The sequence below is a fragment of the Cygnus olor genome, chromosome 8 (assembly GCF_009769625.2).
Source record: "Cygnus olor isolate bCygOlo1 chromosome 8, bCygOlo1.pri.v2, whole genome shotgun sequence".
NCBI classification, from domain to species: Eukaryota; Metazoa; Chordata; class Aves; order Anseriformes; family Anatidae; genus Cygnus; species Cygnus olor.
Window position 1 is genome coordinate 27,708,750 of NC_049176.1, and position 17,317 is coordinate 27,726,066.

Below are 17,317 nucleotides of genomic sequence, written 5' to 3' on the forward strand. Positions count from 1 at the left end.
TTTAACCACAGGCTAAGTCTGACTTAAGTACACTGAAGTCAGCAATGACTGTTACCCTCCGTGACCTCCTGTCTCCTACTAGGCAAAGTCCTTCTGTTTCTGCTGCCTGTGTCTTGATGCTCCTCAGTAAAACATCCTTGACAGTTCTCTGGGAAGAAGAAATGGAGCTTGATTATGAGTGAATGAGTGGTTAGTAGTGACAGCTGAAAACTTATCGATGTGGTGAGAAACCCTGCATCATCATTTCTAATGCGTTAGGAACTCAGTTGTGCATGAATGAAGAGTTAGGCACCCAAAACTGGCACTGACATCAGCCGTCTTGCTGAGGGCTGTGAGAGGCTGCCAAGAGAAATGTCGAAGAGAAAAGGTTGTCTGAGATATTCCCCCTCGCATTACTTCAGGTTGCTCAAAGTACCTGCAGGCTGGATTTAACCAACTGGGGCTTCACAGCCCGAAGTGCCTGGTGCACGGTGGTGCCGAGGCGCTCCCGTGGGTAGGTTTTTTGTTAAAATACAGCCAGACAGGGTCACAGTAGTGACAGCCTTCTGTGGAACAGACCTCAAGTTACAGCACCTGGTGAAGTTAAAGAGGTAGGCTTTAGCCCAAAGGATTTCCAGTGCACCTTTTCCATTTTGTATCAGAAGATAACTTGGGATGAGGGAAGGTGACTCTCCAGCTTTCCTGCTGAAGGTGCCAGGGCCAGAGGGAGCGTTACTGTAGCCACAGAAGAAGATATTCCTTGGTTTTCCCCATGGTTCCTGTTCTTCATTCCTTTATTAACTTGTTTAGTACCAACTCCAGCTATTTAGATGAATGGGAGTTGCATGGGTATGTGACAACTACTTTCATTTAAAATCAGGTAGGAACTGTGCCAGCCCAGTCCCTGATGGTTTCTGAAAAGTTAGATAGCCTAAGAATCTGGGGAAGGTGGACGAAAACATTATCAAGAGTCAGTAAAGGGGCTACATTTTCTGCTTTTGTATTAGAAATTCTTCCCTGTAACTCTTGTAGCAGCAGTGGGACAGACTATCCCCCACTGCATCATTTCTTTGAGCATACATTAGGTTTGAGTTGTTACCAGTGAGAGAAAGCACAATGTAGAGAATTGGGAGCATTTCACGTTGACTGCATGGACTGAGAATTTGGTCCATGATACAACGACACATTTATTTTTTTTTCTTATGTTAGCAGGTGACTGGCATAAGTAGTATTTCCACAGTTTTTACATGTAATATTTAGATTTTAAAAGGTTCTATTTATGTGTGCTTAGGACAATTGTAGAGTTTAGCAGTTAACATTCCTTAATAAATGTGAACACCTCGAGCTTTTTCTTGGACCGTTACCTTCAAGTGTCCTGAAGGATTTGAATGTCCTTCAGTTTCCCAAGAGGGATGGCATTTTATTTTGGGTTTTGCCAGTTTTCAGGACTACAAGCTCTTTTATTACCTGAACCCAGAGTTTCTGAAACACTGAAACCTTTAATACTGCAGGGCTTTGTGGCCAAAATATACTGGCTTTTAAACAATGTCAGCATTTACCCAACAGTCAGGGAGCAGGGATTCCTAGTAGTAGAAATAAGATTCAAAATTCTTGCATCAGGCTTAAGATTGTCTTTTTAACCCGCAGTAAGCACTTCTCGCCTTCCTATTGTACCTACTTGCTACAACTAATGAGATCAGTCTTTTGTGTTTGTTCTTAATATCCTAGGGGTAAAGAGGATGCAGGGCACTGGAATGTCTGTTTTGTCTTCCACATGTAATAAGGAGCCTGAACACGGGATCCTTGCTGTTCTTGAAGTTCTGGCAATGAATGCTACCTCCAGTTCTGTACATGTCATGGCAAAAAGGATGGCCTATTCCAGTGGTGGAGGCATAGATTTGTTTTATGGGTGTGTTGCACACAACAACACAAGCTAGTAGATTCTGCTTTTTATTTGGTGGTAATCTTCATCAATAGCAGCTAAATCATTTACAGAAGAAAAATAAATAGGAAGAAAAATTCACATTTATATTCCAGCTGTGTAAAGGGATCTTTGGGTTTTCCCCCATCCTCTCCTCGCAGAGCTTGTCAGCAGTAGGAATTCATACTAATAAAAGCCAGACTTATTTCCAATGCAGGTGTTTCTAGAGTGATTGTAATCTTTCTGATTAACTGCATCTGTAAGAGATCTCATCACGACAAGCAGGGTAGAAGTTAGGAAAGAAGGTGCTCCTAAAGCAGTGAACTGGCAATTAATATTATAGGCTCTGAGCCTCATGGGATTGCAGGGGGAGTTTGGAAATGCAGCAAAGACAGGTCTGAAGATGTCATTACGCCACCAAGATCTTAGAACCCCGCAGCAGGGTAATGGACTGGCGAGGGCAAAAGAGCCTGATGCGATTAGGTAGTGCTGAAATCCAGTTTTTGGAGATTAAGCTGCATGCCTGAGATTAGGGTTCCTTATCAAACTCCGAGCCCCAACAGACTGCCCAAAGTCATCTGCCCTAAGCCATTAAGGAAATGGCTGCAGAAAAGTAAAGTGCTGGTCTTGTAAAAATACCATTTTGCTGCTTGTGAAAGTCGCTAGGACTTGGAGACCGGGGTCTTGTTTCCTCACGCAGAGCAGCAACATAAGGTTTGGTACATTGCAAACTGCGTGGCCTCACCCTGTATTTGGCACAACAACATTTAATTGAGATGGAAATTGATTAACAGATACTAATCAAGGCCACATTTCCTTCTAGCTTCTACGCTGGGGCATGTGAAACATTTGCAGATGGTTGTAATTCCAGGCTGAAATTCTGGGGAGAGCAGGATATATTTACACATGTAAAATGGCTTTCTGGCTGCAGTCTGAGTAGCGTTGTCACAAAAAGGTGACACTGGGAGAGGTAGAGGACCTCAGCTTCTTGATGGTCAGACTACCCCCTTCTGCTCACCCTTGATGCTGCTGGCAGATCTTTCATCTTATTTCAGGTCTTACATCTTTTTTCAGATCTTGCATCTTTTATTAGATCTTGCATCTTATTTCAGATCTTGCTTGGTCACCTGGGACAGAGATCCCTTTCCCTTAATGCTCATCGCTAATCAGAGCCCTCCAGTCGTAACAAGATAGGGCCCTTACAGCAGCCTTTTGGGGTGAGAAGTTACCTCCATGCAGTCGGAAGCAAAACTAGGTGTTTATCCAGGACATTTATGAGGATTTGAACCCTTGAGTGCCAGTCTAAAAGCCTATCTTTGGGATGATTTGTCCTGCATCCTGCTTTGTCGTGTGGGTCCAGCTGACATGCGGATGTGTGGCACAAACAATTCAACCCCACCTTCTCAACTAGTACCATGACAGTCCTCTGGTTTTTGCATCATCACTTGTAGAGAGACAAATGGAAGGAATCCTCCAGTGTCATACATCCGTGACCTGAAGTCAAAAGGCTGTCTAAGTTGTTATTGGAGGAGATCCAGTTGTAGAAAGAAAAATTCTTGCCAAATCAGCCAGGGAAAGTTGACTGAAATATGTTTGAACAGACAAATTGTTCAGTCATCTATGCAGCTGCCTCAATAGAGGAAACTGTTATTCCTGGGTAATTTGAAGCAACTATGTGTGTATATGTATAAATATATGTATTGAGCAGTCTTCCTAGTTGTCACCATTTCTCCCAGAAGGAAGTCTGAAATCCAAGGGTAGTAGAGAGGGAACTCAAAACTACAGATTCAGTGCCCTCCTTGCCCCCAGGATAATCTCTTGTTCCTGCATAGGAGTCTCTGGCTCTGGATATTGCTGAGCCCTTGTTCTGTGCACTGGGAGACGGCACTTCTCATGCTCTAACCATCTGCCCCCGTTCCGTCCTGCCTTAGCAAGCCACACCAGATTTCCTTTCCCTCATCACGTTCCACGAAGAGCGGAGAGCCATTTGGTGTAGCGTACCTGGTTGCGAAATCCACAGATGGGATTTCATCAACAGCTAAACATCGCCGCAGAACCATGGTATGTACTTGTTAGCAAAAACATTTCAAGTGCCCCGTTCTGCATTAATTTGCATTCTGGGACTTGGCAGCGGCACTGCATTTTGTATTTGTTTTGGGACAGCATGAGAAGAAAATCTGTTCCCGTCAAAGCACTCACCCATCCCTGCCACCTGTCTCTGGTGGGATAACAGGACACAGCTGCTCAGGATCCGGCCCTCCCAGCAGTACCTGAAGGGTTAAACCGAGTCCCAAGCACTTGTTCTTCCAACATACCCTGCACTCCTCACCCTCCGGGATTTATGGTCATCTAGTCGCATGTTAAAAAGATTATTGGAAAAATATGTAAATGGAAGTTAATAAGTGTAGCAGAGTGGTGTAAAAGCAGACTTATTAGCAACAGGATCCAAGGCTCTGCATATGCTACGTTTCTGTTGCTGGAATTATCATCAAAGAGCTTTCCAAGGCTGCAAGGCCCAGCTGGATTTTACATCTTTGTGCACCAGCCCTGAGCCAAAGCCGGATTTGCAGGTGAAGCAGACACTGCAGCATGGATGGAGGTGCCTGGGCTGTGTGTCTGTCCCTCACCCAGGCTGCGGTGCTGCCTCCTGGGACAAGCAGAGAAAGGTGGTTTTGGGGAGAGCTTTGCCTCAGTCTTCTACCTTTGGTTTAGCAAAAAATAAAAATAAGGGGGAATTTAACAAGGCTTTGTCCTTTAGATTGAGAATACACATCAGAGCCCTTCCTTTTCCAGGCCCGTTGCAGCGTTTTCCCTCTGGAGGCTGTACATCTTTTTGCCAGCAGCCCACAGGGCAGCGTTGTAACCTTGTTCTTTTCTCCCGTTGCTGGCAAAGAAGTGTGAGATGTAAATCGCCAAACAGCAGTGCTGCAAGACTTGTCTGCTTTCAGCACCTGAGTGGCTTATGGCTAGGGTTCCCGTGGCAGCTGGTCTGGGCAGCAGGACCCCAAGAGGAAAGAGCAGAACACGGTTTTCCCCAGGCTGTCTGCTTTCCTGAGAGCAATGCTGATGGGGAGATGGCGCACACCTGGAGCCCAGGAGGAGAACCAGAGCCACACCTGTGGGTGTCCACGAGCTCTCGGGGAAAGGGACTGCAACAAATTTGGACTGCAAAATTTGGGAGTGAGTGTTACTTAAGCATCAGTTAGGTATACGTGCCTATTGCTGAGCATGGCCTGCAGGGTATCAGGCTGGATCCCACTTTGCGGCCTAGAGGTGCAGCCAGGGTCTTCACTAAATTCATCTGTAATGACATCCCCGCTCTGATTGCACAGCCAACACCGACCCCTTTTGCAGCACAAACAGAGCTTTTGGGGCTGCTGCAGGGGTCAGCCCAGCACACGGAGAGCTGTGCAGAGAAAACCCCGGCGCCTGTGCAGAGAAAACCCCGGCGCTGCCAGCGGGCCCCGTGCCCAGCTCCACGCTGTGCATGCGTGGGCCAGCGATTCTGCCGGGCGCTTTCATCCGCTGGATTGGGAACCAGATGGACCTATTCAAGTCACCTTAAATCTGGTCTTTGGAAACCTGAGACTGAGAAAGCCCTTAAAAGAAAAAAGCCCTCAAACAATAACAACAAAACCAGCATGTGACTGAAAGCTGGAATGAGGCACTGCCAGGATTTCTCTTGGCAACCTGTCATTCTAAGAATCTGCTTCTTGCCGCACTTGTGCGAGGCACATTATTGAACATTTCCTGACTATTTGCCCAGGATGCTATAAATGCTGTCCAAATAGCAGGGTCTTGCCTGCCGCTTTGATACATCTGGCTAAATTGCATTAAGCAGCACGCCAGAGGCTGACGGAGTCCCCACAGGACGTGCTCCGTCTGTCAGACTCTCCGAAGAGCACGGGTGATGAATGATAGCGCTAACATTAAACAGCTTGCCTGTGATGTTTTTTAAGTGTCCCTCCCCAACAGCTCGCCTGCTGCCCTGTCTTCCAGGAGATAACCCAGCACAACAGAATATTACCTCATTAAGAAAGCTAGCTCTAATTAAAACCAGGCAGGGCATCACCTCCCTTATATTAGCTTGAGGGGTCCACCCTGCCATTTAAATTCCTCTTTAGAAGATTAATGTCCACGCACGTTGAGGAGAGTGACGTTCTTGGAAGTAGTCAGTTCAGACCACATACTAGACGTGGTGAAAATGAGCATCAACAACGAAAATTGCAATCGCAGGTTCTTCCGCTGTTTGTGCCATATTCTGGAAGTCGCGTGTGCGCACGTGTGTCTGTGTGGTTGGGGGGTGCCATACAGATACTGGCTTAGAAGAAATAGAGGAACATGATTTAGCCCAAGCCTCATATTAATACTACACAGGCATATTATTTAGGCACAAGATCTGTTTGGCCACAACATGCCTGTCTGTACTCAGAGAAACAGGACACCAGCTGAGGAATATTAAGAACAATTCACAGGACACCCATGGCAGAGCCTTCTACAAACATGCTGTCACATTAACTCCTCTGTTCCTCCCATTACTCCAAGTTTCAGAGTAAAGAATGGCTGGGTAAGAGATGGATTTTGCTGGCCCCTGAATGGATGGAGAGGAAAGGGGAAAATGAATCATATCCTTGAACTCACAGCTCAGTTTTCGTGGCACTCAGGTTTTTCTTCCCTGATGACTCTCTGGTTTATTTTAAACCAAAGGTTTTAAGTTCAAAAATGACTTAATTTGGAATAATTTGAAGCAAGCCAGTAGCCTCACTTAAGTCACTTACTATTTATTTTGCCTTTTATTTCTACAGAACATTTGGTGGAGAGCACTGCCATGATTTGTACAGAATTCCCATCGCAGGGGTGGCTTGACACAGCAGAAGCACTTTTAACTTCGGGATATTACTGTCAACACCTGACTGCCAAATCTAAGGCCCCCAGGTGATGACCACTGCCCGGGACACAGGCTTCAGTGGTCTCATTCCACGCTGCTCCTCAGGTATGCCGACACAAATAGTTACATTTTCTATTTTCTGCTTCACGTGGCTCAGTTCCTTCAGATGGTTTGTCACCCTGACACCTCCTGCAGTGGTACTGGCCTAAGTCTGGTGGGTGAAATAATGAAAATGAAAAAAAAAAAAATGAAGCCACAATAAGTGTAGCCTGCACATGATCTGTAGGACACTGTTTTCAGCAGGACAGTAGAAGAATAACTTTCCAATGGTCTTGGCTGTTCACCTCTAACCTCAGAGCATGAAAGCTCACTGCTTTTCCTTTCAGAGGCCCCAGAACCAGCCTGTGTTTCTGATGGTCCACCTAGGAGCCCTGTGTTTGGATGGTGTGTTCAGTTCATATTAAATTGGTCAGCAGCCAAGCTATAAGAGTACCTACGGAGTCATATTTCTTTCAGGGAGCCCAGAGGTCCAGCAGCGTTACAGTTATATTCAATATGTGTACAGCTGACAATAGCCTGTTTTAAGAATATGTACTAACCTTATCAGGTGCTGCTTGCTACACTGAATAAGAGTTTCCCAGTTATTCAAATTACAATTGTCATAAGTTATGATGATTTGTGTACTAAACAGCTTTAATTGTTTACTGATAAGATGATCCCTGAAGCCATGAAAAGCATGTTTAGCAGCCCACTATACTGGAGAACCTTTATAGCACAAAAGATGCATTTTCAGTTTTCAAGCATCAGATAAACAGTCAAATGCAGCTGTCTCTGGATCAGTAGGCTGAAGAGTTTTGTTTGGGGAAGGGAGGCATGACAGGAGAAAAAATGCATTTAAGTTATCTGTGGGTACAGCCTAGGTTTAGATTTAGAGTTGCCGGTGCTCCATTTCAGTGCAGACTCTTACTGAACCACTTTTCATATTCTTTTCCCATCTTAGACATCCTTTGAAGCAACTCCTCCAGGACCTAAGCTGGGCTTAGACTGTGACCTGAAGAAATGGCTGTCTAAAATCCAAATAGCATGGGCAATAATTTGAGGTCATAGTGGCAATGTTTTGTGAAGAGTGCTGAACAAAAAGAAATACGCTTGGTCAGGGTGGGGTTACATTGCTGCTTAATTAGCAGGTCTCTTGGCCAAAAATGTATAATCTTAAGCTTCTTCACACATTTAGTGGAAACAGGTATCCTGAAAGAAGGCTGCTGATCTGCTGTGCATGTCTATTCCCTAGCAAGAGTTTGGCCCTGAAACTGAGCAAGGGAATTGAGATTTAAAACTGAAACACTAGACTTAATGCTCACCTTGATGTGCACATAGGGACATAAGAATGGATTTCAAGGGGAAGAGCCAGTTTGGAACCTTGCCCAAATCTTTGTCCCCATTGTCAAGATTTGAGAATGATCAAGTGCAACCAAAAAATAAAAAAAAGGTTTCTTATTTCTGTGCTCTCCATTTCCTGGTCCCTCATTCAAAGTGAGATTGTCGAGGATTGTCAAGTACTCCAAGCACATCTGTTTTCTTGCAAGACCTGAAGTATCAGGAACATCTGGAAGTGCATCAAGAAATCCTGTTATCAGGACATCATCAGTCTAGTTAGAGAAGGTCACCTGAAGAGGGCAGGGAGCCTTAACAAAGCTGGCAGACTTTTGAGGTACTTCTGTCAGTAGTTACAGGACATTTTCACTGGGCTCTCAGCGCCATAACTGACCTTACAGCCCCAAGCGGACTCCTACACCTCCATTTATGGTGGTGTTTGGACTTGCAGACAAACTGCTTTTTTCCCATTCTTCCTGTTGTGATTATGATCCAGAACTCTTCATGATGCTTTAAGATGTTACAGGTTTAAAAAACAAAACTAACCCAGGCAATAAATAACTTTTTCAGTTTTTCTTTGAATAATCTGCAATAGTCATAAAAATCAAGAGGAAATCATAAAATCCAATATTCACACATGCTAATAACAAAGTGGAAATGACTTTTTAAAACCCTCAACCTCAGTCTGTGTTGCATCCTGCTTGCTAATTCCTTGAAGGATCCCTTAAGGGATATAAGTGGCAAAAGCTCTGGTAGAGCAAACTGCAGCATAAACTTCTCTACTTCAGTGGTAAAATCCACACTTCATCCAACACTGACTAATGCCATAGTCTCATCCTCACCTGCATACAAGGAGAGGACTACGAATTAAACTGTTTCCAGCAATGGAAATTGCTGAAGGAAAGGATGGAACTTGCTGATTTTAGCACTGTGTTCACGTAGATCAATTGATCTTGCACTACAACTATCATAACTTACACGTCTGTCCCTCAGAACTAGGTGCCTCTAGTTTCCAAATTAATCTTGGATTACTAATAAACTGTAGCTCTCCTCTTCCATTCTGCCCATCATAACCTTCTCAGTCACGATATGGCTGGCAATTCTTAAAACATCCTACCTTCTTCCTTCCTAGAACTAGGTCATCTTCCACCATTCAACTGTTTTTCCTGTCAAAATCTGAAAAAAACACTTTTGATCAAGACATTGTTTCTTCATTGCTTCATCAATTCCTCTAGTAGATAAGTCTTTTATTCCCCCCCTCAGAACCTCAGGAGAGCACCAAAGAACATTCCTTCAAGGTACTGTTTTCCAAGCTGATTGCTTGCAGCTCTGCTTAGTTACAGAGCACTTAAAGCATATGAAGGCTATAACTCCTTAATTTCTTACTCTCTTTAGATCTAGTGTAATGGATTGGATCATTCAACTGTTCTCCCCTCAAGGAAAGCTGCTACATGGCTCTGCACATACTGCAAAAATGAAGGTTGTAGACTCTTTTACAGTTAACCCAGACCTTACTTTCCTTCTGAGATGACTGTGCAGCAGAATTGACCCCATAAACTGCCTCAATACCATACAATACAATGGATTTGCAATTTCAGAAGGGCTATAACAGCCACAGCTCAGGAATATCTTACCTACAGACTACCTTCCTGTTGAAGTTCACATTACAGGAGCATCTTATTGCAGCAGTCTTCAAGAAGCTATCATAGTATGTTAGCATGTCCTTGTTGTGCACAAGGTGGTGTGATGAGAAGTAGAAGTAAGGATGAAACAAAGCAAATGTTGGCTGACAGATGTTTTCTGACAGCAGGACATGGATGATGCACCGTTCTACAAAGAGAAGTCTAGCAAGTCATGGCAGGTGGTAGGTCATCTTATATAGATCTGTCCTGACAAATGCAAATGTTGAGCACATCTGACTTTCTCATGTAGTAGGAGACAGTGTTTTTCTAGCTCTAGTTACCTCACTCTTCAAGGTAATTAGTTTCAGCTGAAAACAGCTACAATCCCTCATGCTGACCTCTTGGCAGACCAAGCAAACACCTGCACTAACCAGTCAGGGTCTTTTTTAAAAAAAAAAATAGTTCCCGGTAGTACATTAGGCTATTATCAAGATCCAAACTTGTAGGAAAGCTGTATTAGCAAGACCTCCAGAAGTCCTGTTTCTCTGTAAACGAGTAACATCTCACCTGAGCCTCTGACACCAGGGCAGTGCCTGTCACACATATGCACAAGGAGGCATATGAACACACACGCCTTGACCTGCATGAAGATACCTCCATTACATCATGACACACAAGCTCCGGTCATTCTCCATTACACTAATGCAGAAACTGCTCCACCCCACTTAAGAAAGCTTGTTTGAATGTAGCCAGATATTTGTGTTAACTTATGCTGCGAGCCGAGGCCTTTAAATAACATGAGACTTGCAAACAGAGCTGAACGGAGAATGTTTCTCTCATTCCCTGAAAACTGGGAATCTCAAGCATTTTCCCTGCTGAGAGTCATTACAAAACCAGAAACAGCTCACAATAGACTAAACTTATTCCCCTGGGATGTGGTAAAGCCCATCTTCCACCCTGGCCAGGCCTCATTTAAGATATTCTGAGTTGTCTTGGCGTTAAGGAATAGACACATTTCTGTGGAGTTTTAACTAAGACATTTTCCAGCAGAAGACATGTCAAAATGTTCCTAATGAGACCTTACAATAGAGTCAATCAGTCATATTGTTTGGGAGGTTCAATGGTTAATTCCAGCTTCCACTTCTGTTGCAGGCCAGATTTGACACAGCTGGGACTGGTTAAATAAGAAACTTGAGACTTAGGATGACACTACTGCAGGCCCAAACATTAGCCAGGGCTAATGACAACAGATTTCTCTCCTCTCAGTACCAAAGGTGACAAGGAAAGTAGTCAGGGATGTGTCTTGCTCATTTGCAAATCCAGGACGTTGCAGGCTGTACTGCACAAATCCCCTGCACGGACAGCCACGATCTCTACGTACAGTGAATAAACAGGGCAGGCTCTTGACCTCAGTTTCTCCCCAGTGCTTAGACAGCCTGTTTTAACAGTAACCTTTCAATTCCCACAATTCCCCTCCAAAAGGAAAAGGACTCTTAATTCCCCACAAGTTTCCAGAACATAAACACAATGCTAACCTTCAGATAGAAGAATTTATTTGCTTTAGAAAGGTTTTCCAGAGAACGAACTAATTCCTGACTATAGAATTAGAGTTTAGCCATATAAACTCACTTTGGGGTCTGTAGTACAGGATATGAACATGAATGAAACATTAAAAATATGAGTTGAGAATAAAAGCTCTCCCTAAATCTCCCTTATTGTATAAGCTGCTATGAATTAAAGCCCTTTCAGGCTGATTTTTAGTCATCAACATAATTATTTAGGAACATTTTCCAGACCAATGTTTTTTACAAGGATTTTAACAACCTGCAAATCAGGAAACTGTAAATCAGAGAAATGAACTGAAATCAGCAATCACAAGGCAGGAGGCCCCTGGCTTGGACTGTGACAGCATGCCGTGAGTAGCGGCAGCTCTAGCTTGCGAACGCTGGGAACTGTTGCTGGAGATAGGTCTGAGCTAAAAGCCACTGGAGCCGGGGACTCAACAAGGCTAAAAGGGTTCAGCTCCAGCACTGTGAGCTGGAACACTCTTAAATCCTGTTCTCACTGTGAAAGATGGGACGCACCAACACCCTGGCTTTGGATTCTCTCTTCTCTCCAAGCAGGACAAACCTAGAACCAAAAGCCCTTTGCAAGGATCTTCTTCCTTTCCCCAGAATTAATCAGTTCTGCTTTCATATGCCCAACTTGAGGTGATAGGTTTTTGAGCCTTAGGAACAGCAAAGCTTAAGTCTAGTGCCAAAAAAAGATGCTTTCTAGAGGTGCACTCCATCACCTGCGTGGGTCAGCCACACGTTAAAGCAGAACACAGAACCCTCTTTCATGGTGTAAGTATAGCCTCAGTTTCTCTGGAAAGTTTTTTTTTTTTTTTTTTTTTTTTTTAGCCCACTGAGGCAGTTTATTCACAAGTATTCAACACCTTTAATTCAGTCTTTAAGTAAACACAGTTGAGAGGCAGCCCTTGGATTCAGTGGCCAGCAATCTGTTTGAAAGGCAGATGTCTAATCTTTGATAAAGGATTCGTGTGCCAGAATCCAAAATCCGTCCTGTCCCACTCTTATGACATGGAAGAAAAGTGAAACCAGTGAAGTCCCTGCTCTGTTCTGCCTGGGAATGAAGTGTTATGATGAATGGCTTTCCTAGGAGCAAGTGCCAGCATGTACAAGTTTAAAGGTGAAATCTTTCATCTGGCTACGAGAGGCTGAGAGACCGCATTACAGGCCTCCGTAATGTCCTGCCATTGAGAACATGGTCATTTTTGCTGACTAAAAGATGCCACAGCTCTCAGATCTCTACTCCAAGATATTCAATACTTCTGACAACCGAAGCATGGATATTCAAAGCCATTTGTACAGATGTCCGGGTTCCTGAAAGTCAGGGCCGTGTACCTCGAAGCATACTACTGTCATCTCCTTAGATCCTGTCTGCAGCTTTCTGGGCTTTAGTTTCATCATCTGCAGAGAAACTAGGGTCTGCTTTGCCAAGCCTGAGAGGTGGTTTTGTGCAAGGAGTTGCACTACCGAGGTGACTTAGAGCTTCAGGAAGTTAGTGGGACACGCTGTGCCTGGAGAAATGCACTAGGATTTGCTACAGGTATTTTAGCTAACAAGGAAAGAAGCAGTGTGCCTACATGAATGCAAAGAGTTTGCTAGAGCAGGACAAGCGAGGAAACCACAGGCCTCTTCAATAGTGCAAGATAATAGAGAACTCTCAGTCTTTTGCTCAAAAGAAAAGGTGTCTGCAGTTACAGGACCTCCCCTGGGCTGGACTTCCAACCTTTCCTATGAGACAGAAACTAGCCACGAGTCCAAAAGCATTAAGGAAATATAAAGTTTTATGGTGAGATGTATAGGTCTAGCAAGATTTGAGATTGCTTTTTCACAAGCTCACAGCCCTCAAGTGTCACAAATACAACACAGAGCTCGTCCTGTGAGAAGAAAGGGAAACCATATTAAGTCTCAGGCGTAGTCTTCGATCCCGCAAGCATAGGGATTCATTCCCATGGTGGCCTGTCTGAACATAGTTATCTAGTAGTTCAGCAGCTGTTGTTCACTACACTCTTACCAGGGCAACCTACAGCAAAGCTTAATTTATTTGAAAAGTTTTCATAAATATATGGTACAACTTTAAAAAAGCTTAAGCAAAAGTAAACAATAGCAACATAAAATTCCTATATTTAATTTCCTTTCTAGCTAGTACTTATGTATAAGACATCAAAAGAGCTTTCCCCACAAAAAAAGAAAGAAGTAAAACCCTGCAGAGCTTCTTAAATGGCCAGACCTCTGAGGAAGTCCCAGTGATCACTCACATTTGGTGGTAACCACATACAGGGGGTGTATGAAAGGTGAGGTCCAGGAGCTTCTTTCTTATAAAACGACTGAGGTAGGAAAAAGGATGAGAGGAAAATAAATGAGCTTTATGAGTTTTAATCTTTTCTCAATAATAATGTTTTCATATGACTTTGAGCAGAGTCCTTCTGTCGTTTCTGAGAGGCTGTGTGTTTTTTTTTCCTCATTCTATCTCCAAAGTTTCCCCCAGGCTTTGCAAGTTTCTGTTGCAGCACAGAATAGGTTAGTGTTCTCTGAAGCTAGGAGTGGTGGCTCTCACTACTGAACTTCCTTCCATAAGGAAAATGCAGTAGGGTTACCAGGAGGGCTGGCAGCAATTTCTTAAACAGTCTTTTGAAAGTCTTTCTTTTTTTTTTTTAAATCATAGCAAATAGCACACACAAAGCTATTCAGTCCTCCCATCTCCTTGCACAGGCTGTCAGAAAAGCTGGCAGCTGCCACAAGGAGCTGAAAAAAAATCATCGTTATACTCTAGGCAGCTTGAAATCAAATAATATGCGCACACAAAAGGTTTTCATTTTGGAGCTATTGTGCCTGGCTTATTTTGGAGGAGGGGAGAAAGAGACCTATTGTCTCTTAAAAAGCAAAATAGTGGCCTGGTTTGAGTTCTGCAGGAATGGGGTGATCTGTGTGCTATTAGCCGACAGTAAAGACATCCTCTTTGCAGAGCTTGCTCACTGCTCCACTTAGTTTGCAACTGGTAACTGCCAAATCCCCACAGGGTAAGAGGCCTTGCACTCCAGCTGTTGGAGAAGTAATATTCCCCACTGCTCAGCATGATAGGAGAGTAATAAAAACATCATTTCTAATAGGAAAATGATGCTTGCAGAAGCAAATGGAGACTGGCTTGCTTAACAAGGAGGGGGCTTTGGGAAGGACAAAGCCATCCTTAGCAAGCTTGCAGATGAAACCTTGAACAGAGCAAAAAGTGTCACAGAATCCCCCAAATCTAGGCAGACAGTGAAACTTTATAGGCTTTTGTAATAGGTTTATAAAGTCCTGTTAAAATTTTAATTGACCCTCCAATTCTTTATGAAAAAGATGTTTAGGAGCTTTCTAGAAGAAAAATACTCCTATTTTCAAGGAATTACTGCAACTTTGCTCAGAGCCTTCACTTTTGTCCCTGCCTCTACTTTTATAAACAAAAGTGGTTATTAAAGAAAACTACTGGCTGTGGGCACAAAGTATCTACGGTATCTGAGTTCTGTCTTTGTCAAGGGCTTAACGCTGATCAGAACTGTGAGCACAGAGCAGTTGAATGACACTTTTATAAGTCAATTTTTCATTATACAATCTTGCTTGGGTGCTCTTAAAAATATATAGGAAAGATTGTACCAAACTGTAAACTTCATAATTATTTCATCATGGCCTATCTTGCTCAAGCCTGTTCGTAGCAGCACTCTTCCAGTTACAAAGAAATGGATTTGTTAGGAAAAAAAAATCCACAACAAAGGAGAAAATTTGAGTTTGTTGCATCTGCTTGGTACACAAGCTTAAGGTGTTAATTCTGAAATGATCTCTCTCTGGCTGCCTCATGCACTGAGCTGGTCTGCAGGAGTTGCTCAATATCCGTATGTTTCTTCAGTTAGGCTTTGAAAAACAACTACACGGTAGGCTTCTTTACCCTTATCTGTCCTGGAAGCCCCTTTGCAAAGAATTGCTCTTGGCAGGAAAAGTGTCAGCATAGTTCAGGCCGATGAGATCACTGCGAATTAACCATTGGCTTTGGTGATATCCCATGCTGCCTTTTTGCAAGAGGGGAAAAATTTGCATCCATTTCCATGTCTTCTTCTTCTTTGCCTTTTTTTTTTTTTTTTTAAATTTGATTTAATGGAAGTAGGTTAGATAACAATTTCTTGATTAAAAGAATGGAATTATTCAAGGGGCCTTGCCAAGTCTCTTTTGGGTAAAAGACATAATTGAAAATCCTTATTCTTGAGCTTTTCCACACCCTAACAGGATCAGAGAACTTTAGGTTTGAAGTGGTTTGGAGATTTGGATGCAATTTCCTCCTGCAGTAAGTGCTGCTTTCTTAAACTGCAACTCTTATGGACTAGGAGGTGCAAACGAGTATAAAGTGAAGTGATTCAAACTAGTCTGAGTCTCTCTGCTCAGGTGCATATAACGCCAAAAGCATTTTTAACATCTTAAAAAATGTTCCCCTTTTCCCACTTAAATAATCTCAGGCATTAGGGAAAAAAATCACTTTGTTTGTGTTCAGTTGGTTTTAATGAGGAATCTTAAGCATCGTATCTGGAGCAGTTTGGACTCCCTATGTGTGTAAGCACATGGTGCCTCTTTCCAAGCGAGGCTCACAGAAGCTCTCTTAGTTGAAACACCAGGACAGCAAAAAAATCCTGTAGAGAAAATGAAAACAACTGTAAGATTTTATGTTTTTCATCAGTCAAAACATGATCAAACTAAGAAAATGGAGAGATTGAAAACTAACATTTCAAACTTCTCAATACCAGAATAGAACTTCTTTCTCTGTAGGAATTTGTCATTTGAAAAAGAAGTGACTGCTTCAGCAATAAGCATTAAAGGATCTGTTATGATACTGAAATGAACTGGTCTGCTTCCATTCAGCTGAGCACAATGGTATAGGCATGCACTAGTTGTTCATTGTAATGTTGTTTCTAAACCCAGATTTATGTGTAAAGCGGCCTGAAACATCCCCCTCTCTTACTTCTGGGAGATTGAAGCAAAGCTGGCCTTTTTTCACTTGTGGAGAAAAAAGTAATCTTGTTGGATTTCTGATATCTAAGGCGAATGATGTGAAAATATCTTTGGATCAAGCTTTTCACTTACTTGCTTCAGACTGTTTCATAGTCAAAAGTTTTGTGAATCTTGGATCAGGCATGTTCCATTTCAGACTATTTCTAAGTTGGCTTTAATAAACACTCAGCATCAAAATCCTTAAAGATTAATGACAGATCTCATACCCAGGCATCTGTGAGTTTCCTTCCTTGATGTTCTGAAGGGTGCTCCCATGACTGCGAGGATAATGTTGATAGGAATGATGAAGCCAGAAATGTCTCCCAAGTCAGACATACTGAAGGATAAAGGAGAAATAAAGCTCAGTTAAATACTGAAAAAAAGCCCCTCAAACCAGCCTGGTGCTGGTTTGAGCCCCAAAGCAATGGGGTAATATGGATAGAGGACCTCCAGGGAGAGAGGACTGGAATTTGGAAGCATACAACTTCTGAGTTGAAGTAGCCAGAAAGCCTCTAAATTATATGAAACAAGTAAGAAAGTCTCATACGCAGCCTTGTTTATTTGAAAAACGAGTATCTCCTACTTATTTTTGTAATATAGGAAAGGAAGACCAAGTCAAAGGACTGGGCCTCCATAGTATCATGTCGTTCCAAAAGCTCTCTGTGTAATTCCCTGCAGAAACATACTGGATTGTAAAGACTCAAAGGCATGAAGTGGGAAAAGCCTTTGTATAAGTGATAGTGTTCAAAAGTTCTTATTTTTGAAGCTATCATTGAAAATCTCTTCTTTTCAGGATAAAAGGAGAATGTACGGTTTTGATCACAATGATTTGTATGAACTTACATTAGAAGCACACAATGAAATTAAAATTGCATTCTATGAGGAATGTGAAAGGATAAAGGGTTACCTTCTAAAATACGGCACCAAACTTCATGGCTTTAAATACTACAGT

The 17,317-nt window shown here is 42.8% G+C and overlaps 2 long non-coding RNA genes across 5 annotated transcripts in view; one reads left to right on the forward strand and one right to left on the reverse strand.

Annotated features, from left to right (window-relative positions):
- LOC121073763 overlaps positions 1 to 17,317 on the forward strand; it is a 319,233-nt gene that overhangs the window by 30,044 nt on the left and 271,872 nt on the right. For all 4 annotated transcript variants that reach the window (XR_005821924.1, XR_005821921.1, XR_005821922.1 and 1 more), the window contains exon 3: positions 6,706 to 6,893. This is a non-coding gene — a long non-coding RNA (uncharacterized LOC121073763). The remainder of the gene's footprint in view (positions 1 to 6,705; positions 6,894 to 17,317) is intronic.
- LOC121073764 lies at positions 15,450 to 16,660 on the reverse strand. Its single transcript, XR_005821925.1, has 2 exons — positions 16,593 to 16,660; positions 15,450 to 16,007 (listed from the first exon to the last, which is right to left on the reverse strand). It is a non-coding gene; the product is annotated as an uncharacterized LOC121073764 (long non-coding RNA).